Genomic DNA, 19666 nt, shown 5'->3' with positions numbered 1-19666 from the left:
TAGAGGAGTTCCCGTCGTGGAGCAGTTGTTAACGAATCCGAGTAGGAACATGAGGTTGCAGGTTCGATCCCTGGCCTTGCTCAGTGGGTTAAGGATTCGGCGTTGCTGTGAGCTGTGGTGTAGGTCACAGACTTGGCTCGGATCCCGCGTTGCTGTGGCTCTGGCATGGGCCAGTGGCTACGGCTCTGATTAGACGCCTAGCCTGGGAACCTCCATATGTCACGGGAAGCGGCCCTAGAAAAAGCAAAAGGACAAAAAAAAGCTAGAATTAGCCTCTAACGACTAGCCCACTCTTCCCCAGGCTTTCCAAATACACTCACACGCTGGTCATCCTCACTGCACAGACCCCAGGGAACCCCAGAGGTTGGGTGTCTTCTCCAGGGTTATACAGCAATCGGGGATGTGGGTGGGGAGAGCCAGAGTCTGGAGCCAGCTCTCCACCTGGCCAGTTCAGTGCTATATTCCCATCACACCACACTGCCTCCTGGATGTTTTCACAGCTGTTGAATGCTCTGGAAGCATCATAATCCCTCCAGCCAAACAACAACAAACAAAGCTGGGCACTCTTCACAATGGGACATCTGAAACTGGTGAAGCTTCTTTATATGTGACATATGATAGTTATAATCTACATTGAACAAGAGTTTGTGTGATTCTTCTGCCAAATACCTATGGAGTGAACCCCCAAGCAAACATCTAATTCAGATTTCAGTTTGGTTCCTATTTACTGGACAGACCCTGTGTCAATTCTCTGCAGAGAGTTTCATTTCTCTTCTTTGTCATTCCCAGGGTCTTTGGAGATGAAGGCCAGAAATAAACTCTGGGTGATCCGCAAGAGTTCACCCCCGAACAACTGAGCTTTTGAAAACAATGCAATGACCAGGAAAAGAAAAGGTGAAAATTTTAACGTGACTTAATGTGAAAAAGAAAAAAAAAAGCATACAGAATCATATACTGTACCACTCCAATTTTTAAAAATGTATATAGATATATGATGGCAAGAAATACAAATTTTTTAAATGATATGGCATTTCTCACCCTTCAGATGGACAAAAAAAATAGCAGATCATTCATTTCCGGTGAATGCTAATCTTGATAGGGATGAGTTCTTTCACATACCGTTGGTGAGAGGGTTAACTGGAATGGAATTTGTGGAGAACCAGTGGTCTTATTAAAATAATAAACACACATATCCTTTGCCCCAAGAATCACATTCTGGGTATCTCGTGTCCCAGACTGCTCACTCACGTGTACAAAGCAGCGATAGGGACAGCTCTAAAAACGTGAAAACACCAAAACATTCACCTGTACAGGAATGGCTGGAAAATTACAATGGAACATTGTAAGGAAGAGCCTTAAAAGAAAGGTGGATTTAGGTGTGGACATGGACAGATGTCCAGAAGACAACACCCAGAGAAAACTAGATGAGAGAGAGTGCCTACAGCAGCTGATACAGGAGAATGTCATATAGATAAAAAGTGTATTTGCATATCTCCACATACATATGGAAATTTTAAGACAACATGTAAACTTACAGAAAAAGGTCTGGAAGGAGACAGCCTCCTCCCCCCACCCCCATCAACAGGATGGACATTTTTTTTGGTTTTGTTTTGGCCAGGCCCGAAACCATGCAGAAATTCTCGGGCCAAGGATCAAACCCTTGCCATAGCAGTGACAGAATCCACAGCAGAGACAATGCCAGATCCTTAATCCACTGTACCACTAGGGAACTCCATAGTCTGCTGTGGACTTTTCAGGATTTACTGACATATTTAATGCTTACTTTTTACATCACATTGTGTACAAATTTTAAAAATTTCCTACTGATAGAAGAAAATGTTATGTCGCTAAATCAAAATGAAACGCTATAATACAGCATGTACTGTTTTAACTCAATTATGTCACAAAGAAAATATGTTACCAACTGGACTGAGTGGTTTGAAACAGGGATAGGAGTGGGATTTTTATTGTTTACTCTTCAGAATTTTGAACCTATTAACTTTTTTTGGGGGGGGGGCGGTTTTTTTTTTTGGCCAAGCCCACAGCATGCAGAAGTCCCCAGGCCAGGGATCAAACCTGCGCCACAGCAGTGACAATGCCAGGCCCTTTACCCATTGAGCCACCAGGGAACTCTGAGCCTATTACTATTTTTTTTAATGAATACAAATAACAATTTTTTAAAAACACTGGAAAGAGAAACTATGTCCTTAATATTACAAGTGTTTATAGTTGGGATTACAAGCAATCTTGATTTTCCTTAAAACAAACAAATTGCAAGAGAGAAGACTGGCTTACAACTCTTTAAGCAAGTGGTGGGATCCTAGAAGATTTCTTTTCTCATTTATAATTTTCTGCATTTTCCAAAGTTTCTTAAGTAAACATGTCTTCCTTTTAAAATCAGAAAAAAGAAAGCTGCAAAATTTATCTAAATTATTTTTAAATAATGTAGTTAAGCAAGAAGTCACAAGGGGAGGTACATGATAAATTATAGAGACTAGTGGTTTTGAAAGCGTGTCCCCTTTCAAAGCTCAGTGCAACATGAAACTTGAAGTTTAAGAAAAACAAAAGGAGGAGTTCCCATCGCTGCGCAGCAGAAACAAATTCCACTAGGAAACATGAGGTCTCGGGTTCCATCCCTGACCTCACTCAGTGGGTTAAGGATCCGGCATTGCCATGAGCTGTGGTGAAGGTTGCAGTCATGGCTTGGATCTGGCGTTGCTGTGGCTGTAGCGTAGGCTGGCAGCTACAGCTCTGATTCAGCCCCTATCCTGGGAACCTCCATATGCCAAGGGTGAGGCCCTGGTGAAAAAAAAAAAACAAAAACAAAAAAAATAAAAGGAGTGTTTGGTAGAAGGGGCCTCATGCCCTACTCAATTAGAGCCCCAACGTATTGCAGAAGTCAGGGTTCTAGGGACACTGTTAGGAAACACAACTCTATAGACAGACTGGGCCTCAGGAAGTTGGCGAGGGAGCGGGGGCTGGCTTGTGCTAGAATGGTCAAAGAAGACTTCAGCAGAGAGGCAGAAACTGGGGTAAAACTCAAATGGCAGGGCGTTGGTCAGTGGGCACGCCTGATGTGAGCGGGCATTTGGAGGAGGATCAATGATGTGTGCAAAGGGCCAAGCCCAGCCCTCCCTGAACTGCTGAACTGCTTTATGCTGGGACTTATCAGTGAACAGGGTGGAGAATGATTGGGACCAGACTAGGTTCCCTAGGTTCCCAAAGGAGTAGAGAGCCACAGAAAGTTTCTGAACGCTTGCATAACAGGATGAAGGTGGCATTATAGCAATGTCACTCTCTGTGGGTGGGTACACTCCTGCATATTCATTCCATCCTTGAGTTACAGCAAGAACACAGAAAACATTCTGGGCCTTGAGCTTGTTGTTAATCAACCCAAGGTTTCATCATGGCTGTGCTGCATTTGGTCAATGCTATCCTAGAAATAACCCATATTCCAAGGGCAACAGGGCTGGGAACCCCAAACCGCAGCTCATAGTACCTCCCTGGAACCGAGATCCAGGCCACTGATCAGCTGTGGCCCCTCAGGCAAGTTGCTTTACCTCTCGGAGCTGTAGTTTCCTCACCTGTAAATGGTGATTCGATTATTCACTCGATATTTACCCAGCATCTGCTATGTGCCAGGTATAGTCACAGAAACTGGGGAGCAGTAGTGACCGAATCAGTTCAAAATTACTACTCTTGTGGTACTTAGATTCTAGTGGAATCTAACCTACCCAACTCCTGAGGTTGTGGAAGGAATTAGATATTTCCTGGAAAGCACTCAGGGTAGTAATAATTCTACATCTAATTCCAATGTATATGGGGTTTTCTTCCCCACAGCACCAAGCTATTCTCAAACACCAGCTGGGCGTCCTACCATTCCACTCAATTCTGACACTATCTACTGGAAATGGCCTCAGATCTCACAGGTTAAGGGCTTAATTGCACAACACTGTCTCATTATCACTTGCAAATTGCAAAATCCAATTGCAAACCCAGGTTGTCACCCATGCTTTGAACTAGCTATAGCTTGGTGGTTCCAATGCCGTCGCCCCCTACCCCCCCGAATTCTTTGGGTTCAATTAATTTGCTAGAGTGGCTCTCAGAACTCAGAGAAACATTTTACTTACTAGATGACCAGTATATTATAAAAGGATAGACTCAGGAACAGCCAGATGGAAAACATGCATTGGCAAGGCATGTGGGAAGGGGCCCATAGCTTTCACATTCTCCCTCAGAGCACCACTCTCCCTATACCTCCGTGTGTTCAACAGCCTAGAAGCTCCCCTAACCCTGTCCTTTCAGTTTGTTTTTTGTTTTGTGGGTATTTGTTTTGTTTTTGTTTTGTTTTGTTTTTTGCTCTTTAGGGCCACACTGGCGGCATATGGAGGTTCCCAGGCTAGGGGTCAAATCGGAGCTACAGCTGCTGGCCTACACCACAGCCACACCAATGCCAGGTCCTTAACCCACTGAGTGAGGCCAGGGATCGAACCTGCAACCTCCTGGTGCCCGGTTGGATTCAATTCCTCTGTGCCACAAGGGAAACCAAAAAACTCTGGTTTTTACGGAGACATCATTACAGAGGGATAACTGATTATGTCATTAGCCACTGGCAACAGATACAGCCCTCAGCCCCCCCACTCCTCCTCAGAGGTCAGGGGTGGGGCTGTAAGTTCCAATCCTCCAAACACAAGGTTGGCTCTCCAGGCAACCAGACCCCTTCCGGAGAGTACCTGGGGGCTTGCCAAAGCTCACCTCATTAACATAATAAAAGACACCTTTCCGGTCTCCTCTAGGAAATTTCAAGGGTTTGGGGAGCTCTGTGCCAGAAACAGTGACAAAGAACAAAAGTATTTCTTACTCTAAATCACAGTATCACAGGTTGTAATAATCCTTCTCCTCCTCGTTGTGTTGCTATGCACTTTCCCTACAGCACTTGGCACCAAACTGGTACCCAACAAACACCGCAGGACTGGCCCTCAGAGTGGGATCTCCTGCCTGGAAACAAATGCCCTACCTTCAGCAGTAGGCTTAGACTAGCATGAAGGTTCCTCTCGCTGCACCCCGCCCCCAGCACTGTCAATTCCAGCTTAATAAACAAGGCTGGGAAGGGAGAAAGAAGGAAACCACCCTTGGGGCCATTCATCACAATGAAGGCAGCTGACAGCTCTTCCAAACCCTGACTCAACCCTCATTTCCTTGGGGAGATGAGTAAAACTTTTCAGGCTTCAGAGAGCTGGTCCCTTCTCAGGCAGTGTTGACCACAGTCCTCCCCTGGACGTGAACCCCAGATGGGCTGCCCCACGGCGATGACCCAGGCCCTCCAATCACGCCTACTCAGGGCAAGGCCAGCCCTCACTTGGTGAATTTCAGCGTTAAAAGTTCCTTTCAATGTGCTCAAGGCACAACCAGGACGTATTTGTTCTGAGCCAAGGGGCCAGAAGTTTTGGTAGGAGTTGAAAGGAAGCAAAAAAAAAAAATTGTAAGCAAATATTAGAACCTTATCCTTGAGGCTCCAAGAAAGTGCTCCACCAAAAATCTAGCTGACACATTCATACCTTGACGGTTTCCGCTTCCCTCACCAACTACACGCTGGTGTTATGGTGCCAGCCTCTATTTTTATAGCCTGAGTAACGCCTGGGCAAAGGACCAGATGAGAGTTGGAGACAGAGAGACGGAGCACCAGAGGTGATGGCACAGGCAAGGGGGCTCACATCCTACTCGGTCTCCTACAGCAAACCCTTCGGACAGAGTCTGGGACAGCAGCCAGGCCCTCCACAGGTTCTAGCCCACCCTCCTCTGCAGCCTCACCCCCTTTCAGGGTCCAGACCTCAAGCTCCCTTGGGGCTGGGACTTTCTCTGGCTTGTCCATTGCTCTAACCTCAGGGCCTGGAGCACAGCAGCGTTAAATGAATGAATGACCACACAGTCCCACCCCAACTTCAGCACACTGGACTCCCTTGCTGCTCCCCGAACCCCAAGGGCCCCTTCTTCCAACTCAGCATCTGTGCCATTTCACACTCTTGGCCCAGATGCCTTCTTGACTGTGTTAACCTTTGTTCATCCTTAAACTCAGCTCAAATGCCACCTCCTCCCAGAAGCCTTCCCTAATTCCACAGCTGGGTGAGGTCCCCCCCATATTGGGTAACTACAGCCCTCCCATTAGCACTCTTCAGCAGCACAGGCTCACATCAGCTTCCTGGCCTACCTCCCCCAGGGCTGGGGAGGATGCAGAGCTGAGTCAGCAGCAGATACCCTTTAGGTGTGTTTGGGAAGAAGAAAGAGAAGGAGGGAAGAAAGAAGGACACCCCAGAAAGGATGCTGTGGATGGAGAGGCACCTGTCACTGAAACCTACAACAAAGGGAACAAGAACAAAGCACTGAAGCCCAAGGGATCAATGAATGATTCACCAATGTTTACTGAGAAAAAATAGCAGGACATGGTGGGAAAATACTTCTCAGTGGGTTCAAGTAGGACGCAGAAGGGTGGACTACGCCGCAGCTTCTCCTCCCCTCTGGGTGTGGGCTGGGGTGGGGGCTAGAGAGGAAGAGAAATGTTGGAAGGCAGGGTGAGTGGGGGTTCTTGAAAGGCTCATGAGCAAGGAGCTCTCAAAGGCTGGCTGTTCTCAGAGACAACTCTGGTCTTAAGGAGGCTGAAGGCCATTTCTTCTGGGGTAGCTTCCACCTGCTGAGGGAGAGCCACTAAGACTCACTCCCTCAAAGCTGGTAAGAACATGGCCTGGGTCAAGCAAGTGGGATAATGAGGACTTTGCACTGTCCTGCTGGCCCAGTTCCCAAAGGAACAGAAGCCAGCATTTAAGATGGATGATCTGGGAATAAAGGTTATATTTGCCTGGAGCTTTCTGAGTACAGCATTTCCTTCCAAGTTGCCGCCCCCATATTCATTCCTTCCTTGCTAACAAAATTCTGGGGTGGCGGGCAATGTGGCAGAGACTGCCAGCTCACCGGGAAACCCATCTCCTCTTCGTCTTAGGCACAGGGCTGGACCACATTTCCCAGCATCCCTTGCAGGAGGTGTGGCCATGTGACTGGGCCCTGGCCAATGGAATGCCAGTGGAAGTAATTCTCCATTTCCAAGCCTGGTCCATAATATCACTCCTATATACCATCCCCCATGCTCCTTCCTTTCCCACTGATTGAAGCAAACTGGCATGGCAACCTTAAGAGCCCAGGTCCCTTAATCACCTTTTGGAAAAGAGCCCCTCCCACCTCTTCTCTTATCAGGAGCAGCCACTTTAGACTTCATGTAAGCAGAAAGTAAATGTCCATCAAATCTGAGTCATTAAATGAACAGCTGACCCTTGAATAACATGGGTCCACACACAGGCAAATTTTTTTCTATAGTAAATACAGTACTATACGCGCTGAGGTTGGTTGAACCTGCAAATGTGGAACTGTGAATATGGAGGGGCATCTATAAAGTTATATGCAGGAATTCCCTTGTGGCTCAGTGGTTAAGGACCTGGTATTGTGGTTAAGGACTGCGGTATCTCTGGTTACAGCTGTGGCACAGGCTCAATCTCTGGCCCAAGAACTTCCACGTGCTGAGGGTGTGGCCAAAATAATAAAAATAATGAAGTTATATGCAGATTTTTCACTGGGGGGTGCTCAGTGCCCCAAACGCCTGTCATTGACGAGTCAACTCTATTTGGTTTGCTTATATCAGCAATGATCCTGCCTAAATCTTATAAGCCTTGTTCAATATTCATATGGCCCTTTTAACTGGGAGTGGTCATGTGACACAGTTCTGGCCATGAAATGTCAGCAGAGGTCTGCTGGATGTTTTGGGGAAAATCTCTGCTTTGCTGATAAAAGGTATTAATATGGCTGGTGCCTCCTTCCTGCAGGAACCATTTTGCCATCATAAGGAAAGGGCAAGGAAAATAACAGAGTGTCTGTCCAGACAGACATCAGCTATTGAAACCACTGCCAACAACCACCTACCTTCAAACGTCTTGTTACATAAGAAAAATAAACCGCTATTTACTTAAGCCACTAAGGTAGGGGTTTCTCTTACTTTGCAGCCAAACCCAATCCTAACTGCTTTGTAGCCATTCATTCATTCATTCACCTAACCTTTATTGAGACCTATTTCCTGAATTCTTGTGCTAAAGGCTGAAGATGCAGAGATGAGCTGGTTATAGCCCCTTCCGTCTATAAGCTCCCAGTCAAGCTGGGGAGAGAGGCCTCTGAGCAGACTTCTGAATGCAGTGGGAACTGATGCTGCGGTTTCACATGATGATGGAGGGTGGAGTGGTGTGAATAGTGGGTGGTGGGTGGACACTGAGGCAAGGAGTTCCCAAATCCCTTTTTGGAGCTGAGCACACAGAGCAAACAGCCCTCAAGCTAAAAAGCAAGTAACGAGAATGTGCTATGATCAGCCAAGCCAGAGGCAATTACTTAACTGCAATGTTGGGTCGCTAAACACCACCAATGAATGCAGCTGTTTCAAGATAATCAACAGTCATTAGAGCAGGATGTGCAGGAGAAGAATATAAAAAATTATCAAATGCCGCTAGCTTAGAAATGCTGGAAATTCTCTGAACCAAGGATGAGGCAGGCTGGCTTAGATCCTCCTGACCGCTGACGTTAAAATCTCCTAAAATATACTTTCTTTCTCAAAGACACAGTAATTTTTCACCTTGAAGACAGAGCCAAAGAAATCAAATGTCTGTGCCATGACCTTCAACCATAAATGTCCAAGCTTCAATTCTCAGGTCTGTGTTTCCATTAAGAACTGTGATGGAGACAAATGGGTCACAAAACTCAACCCCATTTGGGAAATCAAAAGGCAACCAATCAAAGAAGTCTGAGCAGCTGGGGAACCATTTTGGAAACTAGAGGAGAGGTTTTCCTTCTCTTAACTCAATGCTGCCTTCATACAATAAATGGCTTAAAAAAACCCCGAAAAACAGGGAGCTTCCACCCTGGCACAGTGGGTTAAAAATCTGACTGCCTTGGCTCAAGATGCAGGTTCAATTCCTGGCCTGGCACAGTGGATTAAAGGATCCAGCATACTGCAACTGTGGCACAGGTTGCAGCTGTGGCTCAGATTCAGTCCCTGGCCTGGGAATTTCCATATGCCAAGGATGTGGCCATCAAATAAATAAATAATAAAAATTTTTAAATTAAAAATTAAAAAAAATTTTCAAAAAGCAAAAATGAATGGCATTATTTGCCATTTCTTTCCTTCCAAGTATGGGGGAAGTATTTTAAGGAAAAAAGACAAAGCCTCATTGACTTTAAGTTCCAGACATTTTAAAATGAATAAAATAAGCAGACTCCTCACTCAGAGAATTGATTCTCAGGTTTCCAGTCTGACCGCTGACTCATGAGTGAAAAGAACTCCAGTGTAGACAGACCATGTGCTGATCACAGAGGACAGAGACACAAGCAAGTTCTGAAGCAGCAATCCTAAACTGCTCGAATCCCCAGCCCATCGCTGGAAGACATCACAAGATGGCAAAGGCTGGCTGGGCGGGCTGCCATGCTGGAGTGTCTTTGCAGGATGCATGGAGCAAAGGAGAGTGGGGTCCGAGGAGGAAGGACCTCCCTTTCCAGGACCAGTCATCAAACCCAAGTCCGTCAATAGCTTCCCAGAGACCTTCAGATCAAGAAGGTTCCAGCTATGGCAGACACAGGACTCATGGTAGCATTAAGGAGAAAACCACAGGCCCCAAATGGCATCACTTGTGCTAAAACCCATGATTCCAAACCCAGATTTAACACCTGACCTAAGTGCAGTTTCAACCTTCCCCAGAAATGCAATCTTAATGGGCCAGTCTGGAATTTTCTGGCCAGCATCAATGAGGTAATGTGTCTCACAGGTTTTATCTATACCATTCTCCCAAAGGAAGTAGAGGTAAACTACATACAGACCCTCACCCTTCACCCAGAAGGTGACAGGGCCAGAAACAACCTGTGATTTTCTTTTGCTGATAGCCTCCTTGGCCCTCCCTCCTTCTACTTATAAAAACCGACTTAAGTAGTTCCCTTTGTGGTGCAGCGAAAATGAATCCAACTAGGAGCCTTGAGGTTGTGGGTTCGATCCCTAGCCTTGCTCAGTGGGTGAAGATCTGGTGTTGCCATGAGCTGTGGTGTAGGCCAGCAGCTGTAGCTCTGACTTGACCCCTAGCCTGGGAACCTGAGAACCTTCATATGCCGTGGGTACGGCCCTAAAAAGAAAAAAAAAAAAAAAAAAACCCAAAAACAAAAACAAAAAATCCGACTTTGCACAGTCCCTCAGAGTGTCCTATTTACTAGATGGGAGGCTACCCAATTCACGAATCATTGGATAAAAGCCAATTAGGTCTTCACATTTACTGGTTGGATTTTGTTTTTTAGCAGCTGTCTGGCCTTCTGCCTCAGGCTATTCCCCTATGGCCCCAGGAGCAGCTGTGCCATTCCTCACTCCGAGAACTGGGTTTCTGCTGGGATCATGGGTTTCCGGGGCTGCTGGAGAGCCAGTCAAAAACAGTGGTCAGGGCATCTGGGGCTGTCAACTAAGACCAAGAACAGTGCTGGCAACCCAGGTGAATAAATACTGACTTTACGGTCTCTAATCATGCTTCCCACTAACAACCTGAGGCTGAGAGTGAGTTAAAACGTGAACCACCAGCATGGGTCAGACTCAGACCACCAGTCCAATGACTGCCTGTCTTCAACACCTGGCAAGGCCAGGTCACCAGTGTGAACCAGCTGTAGATCAGTTGCTGCCCCTCCCCGCTCCATGGTCAACCCTTTATAGGCCACACCCTGGCTTTGCTTAGCCACAACAGGTGCCCAAGAGCCAGGATGAATGCCTGGGAAATGCCCGCACCATCACTCATGGCCTTTACCGTGAGGACAGAGGCTATGATCCTACAGCCATCATCTCAGTGCAGTTGATTGGTACCAAAAATATTTTTGAATAAATAAGATAAGGATTGAATAAATAGTAAAAAAATAGCAAACATTTAAGCATGTACTATGGGCCTAGGCCCTGTTCTAAGTCCTTGTCATGTATGATCTCATTTCAGCTTCACAGCAATACCACACAGTAGGTATTATTATCATCACTTCGGTTTTATAAAAAAAAGGAAACTGAGGCATAGGGAGGTTAAGCGATTTCTCCAAGGGTACAAGGCTAATCATGACAGACCCAGGATGCAAAGCTAGTCTGGCTTCAGAGTCTACACTCTTAACCACCGCACTGTGCTGAATACACACCTTCAAGAAATTTTGTTCTAGAAAATCATCAACAGAGAACCTCAGACAAAATCCTAAGAAATTCTTCCAGGAGATTTCTGGTGGTACTGTTCTTGTTTGACTTGCAGAACATTTTATTTATTTTTGCCACACCCACAGCATGAGGAAGTTCCCAGGCCAGGGACTGAACCTATGCCACAACAGCGACCCAAGTCACTGCAGTGACAAATGACGGATCCTTAACCCACTGTGCCACAAGGGAACCCCTGCAGAACAATTTAAAGAAAACTAATACGTATTTTTACTCCTAAGCAAGAGACTACCTATAATTTTTCAGGTAAGTGTGTAACCACATTGAGTTATCAAGCAACTATAGCAAGAAGATCTAGGAACAAAATATTTCTTTCTTCAAGAGATCTGAATTCTAGGGGAAGCTTTTTTTTTTTTTTTTTGGCTGCACTTCCAGCATGCATAAGTTTCCAGGCCAGGGATCAAACCAACCCATGCCACAGCAGCAATCTGAACCACTGCAGTGACAATGGTGGATCCTTAACCAGCTAAGCCACACAGGAACTCCTAGGGGAAGCTTTTTAAACACCCTGTGGTCTAAGAAGATCCCAGACTTGCCTGGAGGATTGAACAAGACCATGGACACAGTCACCTATTTAAATAAGTTACTAAATAAGCATAATATATGATAATAGAGTTCAATAATGTGACAGATCAAAATTTCTATGCTCATCAGTCTATACCTGTCAAAATTCAATACTTGGGGATACTTCCATGGAAGTTCCTATTTATATCTCTCCAGGTTTTAGTAACAAGGTTTAAAGCTTAGTTTATTTTGGAGTTCCCGTGGTGGCCCAGTGGTTAACGAATCCGACTAGGAACCATGAGGTTGCGGGTTGATCCCTGGCCTTGCTCAGTGGGTTAAGGATCCGGCATTGCTGTGAGCTGTGGTGCAGGTTGCAGATGTGGCTTGGATCCATTGTTGCTGTGGCTCTGGCGTAGGCCGGCAGCTGTAGCTCCGATTGGACCCCTAGTCTGGGAACCTCCATGTGCCATGGGAGCAGCCCAAGAAATGGCAAAAAGACAAAAAAAAAAAAAAAAGTTTAGTTTACTTTTCTAAGACTGAGTCCCACTCTGAGCTTTCAGACATTTCTACTACAACTTTAATAACTTTTCTCTACCTTAATCCAACTGCTTCTTTCATCTTAGAAGCATAGTTAATAAGGTAGTAAAGGTCTTTTTCTAACTTCAGCGTCTATGTGAGCAGCTGACAACAATTAGCAAGCGAGAGCTTCATTTTGCTTTTTAATTAAAAAGCTCAAAATGATACTGCTCTCTCTGAAGCCCTGAAGTTTGGCATCAGAGCCAAGAATGAGGTGGGTCCAGGAAAGTAAGCCGTGGTTTTTGTTAGCTGGAAAGACACACGTCTCCATATAATTGAGGGGTAGGACAAATAGTATTCAAACTATTTGTAAATTTGGTGTAAATGATGACCTTAACCACAAACAGGAGTGGAGAGGAGAGGAGGGGAGGCGGTGTCAAAACCGGGTGCAAGAATTTTCACCTTAGTCTGTTCTTTAAAGCTCTGGTTTCTGAGCTATTGATGACGGCTCTCTCTAAGGAAGTCGGTTATACAGAGGCAGAGAGAGTGGTAAGCAAATGAAAAAAGGATGCGTCATAATACAGAAACATGAACGAATAATTTGGGGAAGTGAGTGTGCAAATATGCACAGCATTTTTAAGTTCCTAAGTTGCTACCAGTAGCTATTTGAGTTGCCCCAACTCTCTCCTACCCTAGTACCAGCCCAGAGGTGGCTCAAATGGTGTGTGCGGTGGAGGAGGATGGGCCTGGGGGAGAAGGAAGGAGGGAGGAACAGGGATTCAGGGATGAATCAGATACTCTTCGTGGAGTAGTTTTTGCAGCCAGGAGGCAGCCTAGAGGATATGGGTGAGGGCTGCCTCCTGGATGCAGGAACTACCCTACAAGACTCCTCTAAGTTCTTTTGCAGTGCCTTTCCCATCATTAGCATCCTGCATGCTCCTGTGATGGCTTCCTCTCTTGGTTACGGGCTCCTCTCTTGATTACTGATGGCCCTATTCCTTTGCCAAAGCCAGTGGCTTCCCCAAGCAAGGCCCAAGAAGATTCAGAGCCACTTTCTGGTCCTGGGGCGGGTAGTGGGGGAGGCTACTGACTGTGTTGGATGTGGCTCAATTAGCTCACCCCGGCCCTCCTGCCTTTTGGACTCAGAGTAGACCCCACAGGTCATTCCCAGCTCACAGGTGCCCCCCATGGCTGCCCCACAGGAGCTCCAGGTTGAGGGACTTCCTCCGCCTACAAGGCTGTCCAGCAGGTTTAAGAGTCCCCAGGAGGCTGCTTCTGCCAAAAGGCCCACCCTTACTAGAAGGCAGCTGTTGCCTCTTCTTCGCCTTCTAAGTGCAGGTGCAAAGACCCTCCCAGCTGCCTCTCTTTTGGCCACTCCCCTGCACGATCCCCTTAGCATCTCAGGTGGGAGCTGGCTTCCCAGACCAGACCCTAGATTGAGGTCATCGCTCAAGTCACCACTTGCCAAGGGGCACAACCCTCATGCAAAACTTCATATGGCTCAGGGCCCTCCCATCTCACCTCATCCAGCCCTCACCTGGCTTTCAAGGTCTTCAAGGAAGCAGAACAGTGGGCCCAGCACACGTCATTTCAGGTAACTGTGGGGCCATTTTTCCTATCGCAGTGACTCTGCTTCTAATAGGAACCTCTCCACCAGAATGCAGGTCCCCATTTATCCGCCAACCAAGAACCTCATCCCAGGGCTGAAGTCCACCTCTGGGAACTTCCAGGACCTTGGCTATTCTGTCACCCTTTTCCCTACCCCCCTCCAGAGAGCAAGTTCGCTCTCTCTTTTCCTCCCTCCCTTTCTCACTCACAAACTGCAGGCATTAATTAAACCTCTTCTAGAAAACAGATTTTCACCAGCTGCAGGAATCCTGGGGATGAGCCAGACATGACGATTGAGATAGTCCGGGTGAGGAAGCCAGCTTGTGAACCCATGCGCAGTGGCACTCTGAATTCCAGCTCTTCCCAGATTCCTGAATAAAGGGGACATGAGTTGCTCCCACCCCATTAGCCTCTAGCCGTCCTCCCCAGGGCTGGCCTTTGACAGGGACAGAGCTGGACTTTACTCCACCTGCCAGCGGATCCCCACCACCTCCCAGAGACAGAGACACCTTCCCCAAACACAGCCTCCCCCCGCCCCAACAGAGGAGCAGACCAGACTGCCAGAAAAGTGCACGAAGAGGTGCTCCCAGCCCTCCCCCGGGGGTGGGCAGGACCCACTGAAGTGGCGATGGTGTGATCTGACACAGCCAGCAGGGCTCCTCAAGTGTCTTCCCCCCATCATGTGTAGGGATGAGGGATACTAAAGGGAGCTGTAGCCACAGCACTATGGGTTAGGTTGGACCCACCCCTCAGCAAAAAGCTATAGCTCCCTTAGTGCCAATCACCTTCTCACCCCAATTGCGTGGGGGAGGATAACTGCTTTTCTTCATGGAAATTCTGGAGTCCTCACTGCAGTTAGAGACCCAGGGGTCAAAGCCTAACCTATAAATTGAGTTCTCTGCCCCCAGTACAGACAGAAATGAATGTCTATACTGAGCGAAGAGATTTCCTAAAAATGTGATAAATTTAAGGATAACATTTTGAAAGCAGTGTAGCACAATGGGAAACCATGGGTTACGGACTTGGATTGGATTCAGAAGGGAGACTCAACTTTTTTTATGGCCACATCTGTGGGATGTGGAAGTTCTCAGTCTAGGGGTTGATTCTGATATGAGGCTACAGATCGAACCTGCATCCTCACGGACACTCCGTCAGGTTCTTAACCCCCCGAGCCACAATAGGAACTCTGAGACTCACTTCTTTGTGAGACAAACACTGAGTACCAACCACTTAGAGGGTGCCAGGCTGGGCGCTGGGGCCACAGACATGGTTCCGCCCCACCTCTGAAGGGGCTCCTGGCCAGTGGGGCATCAGGCATTCAACAACTCATCACGTAGCAGCCTGGCCAGGGCTGAGGAGATACCCACAGGGATTTGTGGGCACCCAGAGGGAGCCTACTGAGCCCCAGTATGCCCTGGGTCTAATTACTTATTAGTTCACTATTGAGCTAATTACTATTCAAGCCAACCACCAGGAAGGGCTGCAGATACCCAGTTCTGCAAATGCTCTAAGTGCAGTGGTCCAAAGGCCACATGGCCTATCTGGTCCGAGGTGCCCAAAAGTAGCCTCCCAAACCTCAGTGCGGGTGGGCTGGCTAGGAGCTCATCCCTGAAAGAGAATTACCTCCTACATGCCCTTTCTCTTCAATAGGCAATTAATTTAATCCAAGACTTAATGAAAACCAGGAGAAGGGATGGGGCAGGTTGACGCACTGGCTTTCTGGCTGTCACCCTGCATCTCCACCTCTCTCCAGGGACCATGAGGCTTTTCAAACCATCTGTTCTAAACCCTCTTCCCACAGATGTCCAGACTGGGCACCAACACCTCTGAGGAGGAGTTGTTGCCAAGCCCATCTGCAGTCTCGTCACGTTTGTAAGGCTGGATGGGCACTGCCTGCTGCACGCAGGTTCATTCGCGGGCCTTCTGCAAATAGCAACAAATATCTACAAGTTGTGGAGCCTACTTGAGGCTCCCTCTGCCGTCCACCCCCCACTTCCCCATTCGCACGCCATCTGATTCCACATCTCTCCTGATTTTACTTTTTGAATGCTTACAAAGCATCCTTGTCTTCCCACGAAGGCACTGGGCATCCAGGCAGTGACAGCCAGCCTCTCTCCCCAAGAAACGCCCCGCCGAAGCGGGGAGAAAAAATGGCTCCACATCTTCCTGCTCCAGTAATCCTTTAACCACTCACAGGTACAACCTGAGAGATCGCTGCAGCCGCTAAGAAAGCAATCAGCTCTAAGCACATCCAATTGTGTGTGTGTGTGTGACAAAGCCGGCTTCTCTAAAGGACTGAGACCAATGCAAGTTCACGAGCAAAAGCAACTTCGTGGGTATAAACCACGTAGCCCTAACCTGAGTGACCATTCAGTTAGGTTAAGCTGCGCATGGAGCGGCCCCTCCGCGGGGCCTCGGGACTCCCGGGGGGACGCCCGGCACAGGTAGCTGCCCAGAGGAGCCCGCCCCACTCCCGAGGAAGGCCGCGGAGAAGTTGCCGCCTCCTCCTCCTTACCTGGAGATCAGCGGGATCGGAACTGCCGGGGAAGGGGGATCCTGGGAGCTCCGGTTCAGGCAGGAATCAGACGGCAGGAATGCGGGGGCCCGGAGGGAGCGGGCTGGAGGGGCGGGGATGCGAATGGAGGCAAGCGAGGCTGGCGAGGTGCGGAGCTGGAGGCGGAGAAGCAGGAGGCGGCGGGGGTTAGGAGACGCACCCAAAGGGGGCGACAGGTCAAGGGCTTGGGGAAAGGACCGCGGAATCGTAGGCTGGGTTCGGGGGCGCTGGGGCTCGGAGAGGGGGCGGCAGAACAGACAACGGGGGCTGGGATCGGGGCGCGCGGGGTAGGAGGTGGTTTGAGGAGAGGGAGCGAGTCCGGGGCTGAGGTTTGGGGAGGGGGCGGGAATGGAGGAGGGAGCTTAGTCGTGGGTTCAGAACCGGTGATCGGAGCCCGCCGCCAACGCCACCCCCCAACTCATTTTCGTCCCAGCCTTGGCGCGGACCCTTTCTGTCTGCGAGCCCCGCACCCCAAGACACCCGCCTGCCCGGAGCCTCTGTGCCTCTCAGCCTCAACAGCAACCACCCCGGCCGCAGCCCGCGCCGCGCTCACCGCTCATGGTCCCGGCTCGGCCCGGGCTCCGCCGCTGCGCTCCGGGTTCGGCGCTCGCCGCCTGCTCCGCCCCGCACCGGGGGAGGCGAGGGCGGCCCGCTCCGACTACTGGGCAGCGCTGCATCTCGCAGCGCCCCCTACTGACCTCGCCTATCTTCGGGCTTGGCCCTCCCCGAGCTGGGCGCCCTCGAGCTCCGCCCCGGAGGCGGAGTTGCGGTGCGGCCCGGCGGACCAAGAAGGGACCGGAAGGAGTTGCGGAGAGGTAACTTCCAGGAGGAGGCCAAACACCGGCCCAAGAGACCCGCCAGTCTGTGGAGATCCTGGCATGCGAAAGCCACGGTCACCGGCACTCTGAGTGCGCAGGGCCGCTGAGCGCCTAAGAACGCGGGACTCAGGATCAGAGACTGCGTGGACGCACCCCTAGGCCGGGTACACAGACACGGCCCGGGCCGGGAACCCCAGTGTGGGTGCCTGTGGGCCATGTGCCTGGCCAGGCGCCTCCCGGGGCTCGGAGCTGTGCTGGGTGCACATGTTTGGTGGCAGCCACTGCCGGTGACTGCTGCCGCGTGGACCCAAACTGTCACAATTCTAGCCACCTGCTCCCCTCCCCCCAACCTACTCCACGTTTCCCTTCCGGCTCTGACCACATCCGGCCCAGTGTGTCAAATCTAGTCCTTGGTGCTGCTGTCTCAGGAAGGCCTGCAGGCGCCCTGGGGAGGTCTGGGTCCGGGCAGCCTCCTTCTCCACCTGCTCCAGGCCCGGTGGCTCTCAGCCTTCTCCGAGTGAGCTACAGGAGATCCATGGAGCACTTGACTGATTTCCGTTAACTCTGTTAAACACCCGAGAGGCCCACAGTTGAACCAGATTCGATACTGTATATGTCATTTCTTTCAAATGCTGAGTTCCAGCTGGTGTTATTCCTATCTGATTTCTCTGCGTGAGATGATCTGACCAACTGTGTCTGTGAGAAAGGTCTTTGGTGACTGTCCGAGATCTACAGTGACCCCTGTGTGCCCTAGCGCAACTGCTCTTGAGCAAAATAGGCTCATAAGTATATACTATTGACCTTGCCAGTGCACTCTCTGTAGGAACTTCTCGCTTGCCTCTTCTTTCACTCCCGTATTGATGGCTCCCAAATCCATACTCATCACCGAGGTATTTTACCCATATTTCTACCTAATCTCTGGTTTTCTGCTTAGAACATTCTGTCTCAATTCAGTTCTCCCAGCACCAAATTCTCTCTCTTCCCAGCGCTAAACCCCACCTACTCAAGTGGTCTCACCAACCACTGAGATGCCCTCCTCACCTGAAGGCTTAATATCCTGGCAGCCTTTGCTTTCAGATCTGGCTAACCTGCCATTCCCACCCCCATTCCTGGGACACCATACTGTGCTCAGCTCCTTCCTGCCTCACCACTGATGCAACCCCTCCTAGTCATGAACCACACCTCCCAGCACAAAATTGCTTCACTGTCCCCTTTAGCATCACTCCAGTCTCTCCCACCTGGGTCTCAGTCCACCTCATCCCACCCAAGATTTCTTCCCACCACAGTCTCACTGATTGTCCTCTTACTAATTCCAGGTTCTACCCCTTCTCTGATGCTACCTCCCTCTTGCCTACATGAGTTAGGGTGCTTTCTGCCGTAAATGACAGACAACTCAATTCACATTTGCTTAAATGAAAAGGAACTGATTGACTTACGTAAGTTAAAATCCCAGGGCAGGTCTACCTCAGGCCTAGATTTAATTCCAGAAACTAAAGCCTTCAGGGACTCTCCATCTCACAGCTTTGCTTTGTTCCATGTGAGCTGTACTCTTAGGCCCTAGGTAAGACCCCAGCAGATGCAGGCTCACAACCTCAGAGCAGCCAGGCTAGCAGAAAAACAGATTCTCCTTGCCATTCCTGCAAGCCTGGGGCCTGACTCTGGCTGGCACAATGGGGTCACCTGTCTATCCTGCTCTCTCAGCCATTGTGACCCCATGGTGGTCCCCTCTCTCTCTGCTACCTTCTTCTTCTTCTTCTTTTTTTTTTTTTTTTTTTGCTTTTTAGGGCTGCAGATGTAGCATATGGAAGTTCCCAGGCTAGGGGTCAGATTGGAGCTACAGCTGCCGGCCTATGCCACAGCCACAGCAATGCCAGATCTGGGCTTCGTCTGGGACCTACACCACAGCTCATGGCAACATTGGATCCTTAACCCACTGAGCAAGGCCACGGATCGAATCTGCATCCATGTGGATACAAGTTGGGTTCCTTACTACTGAGCCGTAATGGGAACTCCTCTGCTACCTTCTCATCCCCCCCAGGGAACAAGTGCTTGCTCCCTGATCTCTTCCCTGTCACAGCGGGACTGCAGGTGACACAGGGACACCGTCACTAACCATTGCTGCAGCCCTCCTGTATTGGCACAGGACGTGTCGTGGGACCAGACAGAAAGAGGGGCACAGGCCCTGTCTGCTTAGAGCTTCCTCCTCAGCCTAGCTGGGTTCTGTCTTTATATCATACCCCTCCCTAGGTCAAGATTTGGTCCAGAAGTGGCCTCAGGGAACTGGGCATCATACTCTCTCTAGACTCATTTTCTCAGTCTCTCTCCTCATTATCTCTAGTCTCTGATGGCTTCAATCCCCCCTTCCAT

At 49.2% G+C, this 19666-nt stretch overlaps 1 protein-coding gene across 4 annotated transcripts in view; it reads right to left on the bottom strand.

The window, feature by feature from the left end:
• PXYLP1 (2-phosphoxylose phosphatase 1) overlaps window positions 1-19666 on the bottom strand; it is a 98050-nt gene that overhangs the window by 61833 nt on the left and 16551 nt on the right. The window contains exons 1-3 of one of the 4 annotated variants that reach the window (XM_021069541.1): window positions 17035-17156; window positions 16443-16597; window positions 14183-14298 (exon numbers count right to left, since the gene is read on the bottom strand). The exons of 1 other annotated variant lie outside the window; for it this stretch is intronic. The gene's annotated coding sequence lies outside the window, so the exon portion shown is untranslated. Of the gene's footprint in view, window positions 1-14182; window positions 14299-16442; window positions 16598-17034; window positions 17157-19666 lie in introns of those variants that run through there. 2 more of the 4 variants (XM_021069540.1, XM_013982090.2) reach the window with 2 other exon arrangements.

The sequence above is a fragment of the Sus scrofa genome, chromosome 13, assembly GCF_000003025.6.
Source record: "Sus scrofa isolate TJ Tabasco breed Duroc chromosome 13, Sscrofa11.1, whole genome shotgun sequence".
In the NCBI taxonomy this organism is placed as follows: domain Eukaryota; kingdom Metazoa; phylum Chordata; class Mammalia; order Artiodactyla; family Suidae; genus Sus; species Sus scrofa.
The sequence above is the reverse complement of the archived record's forward strand: the minus strand, read 5'-3'. Positions and strand labels throughout refer to the sequence as shown.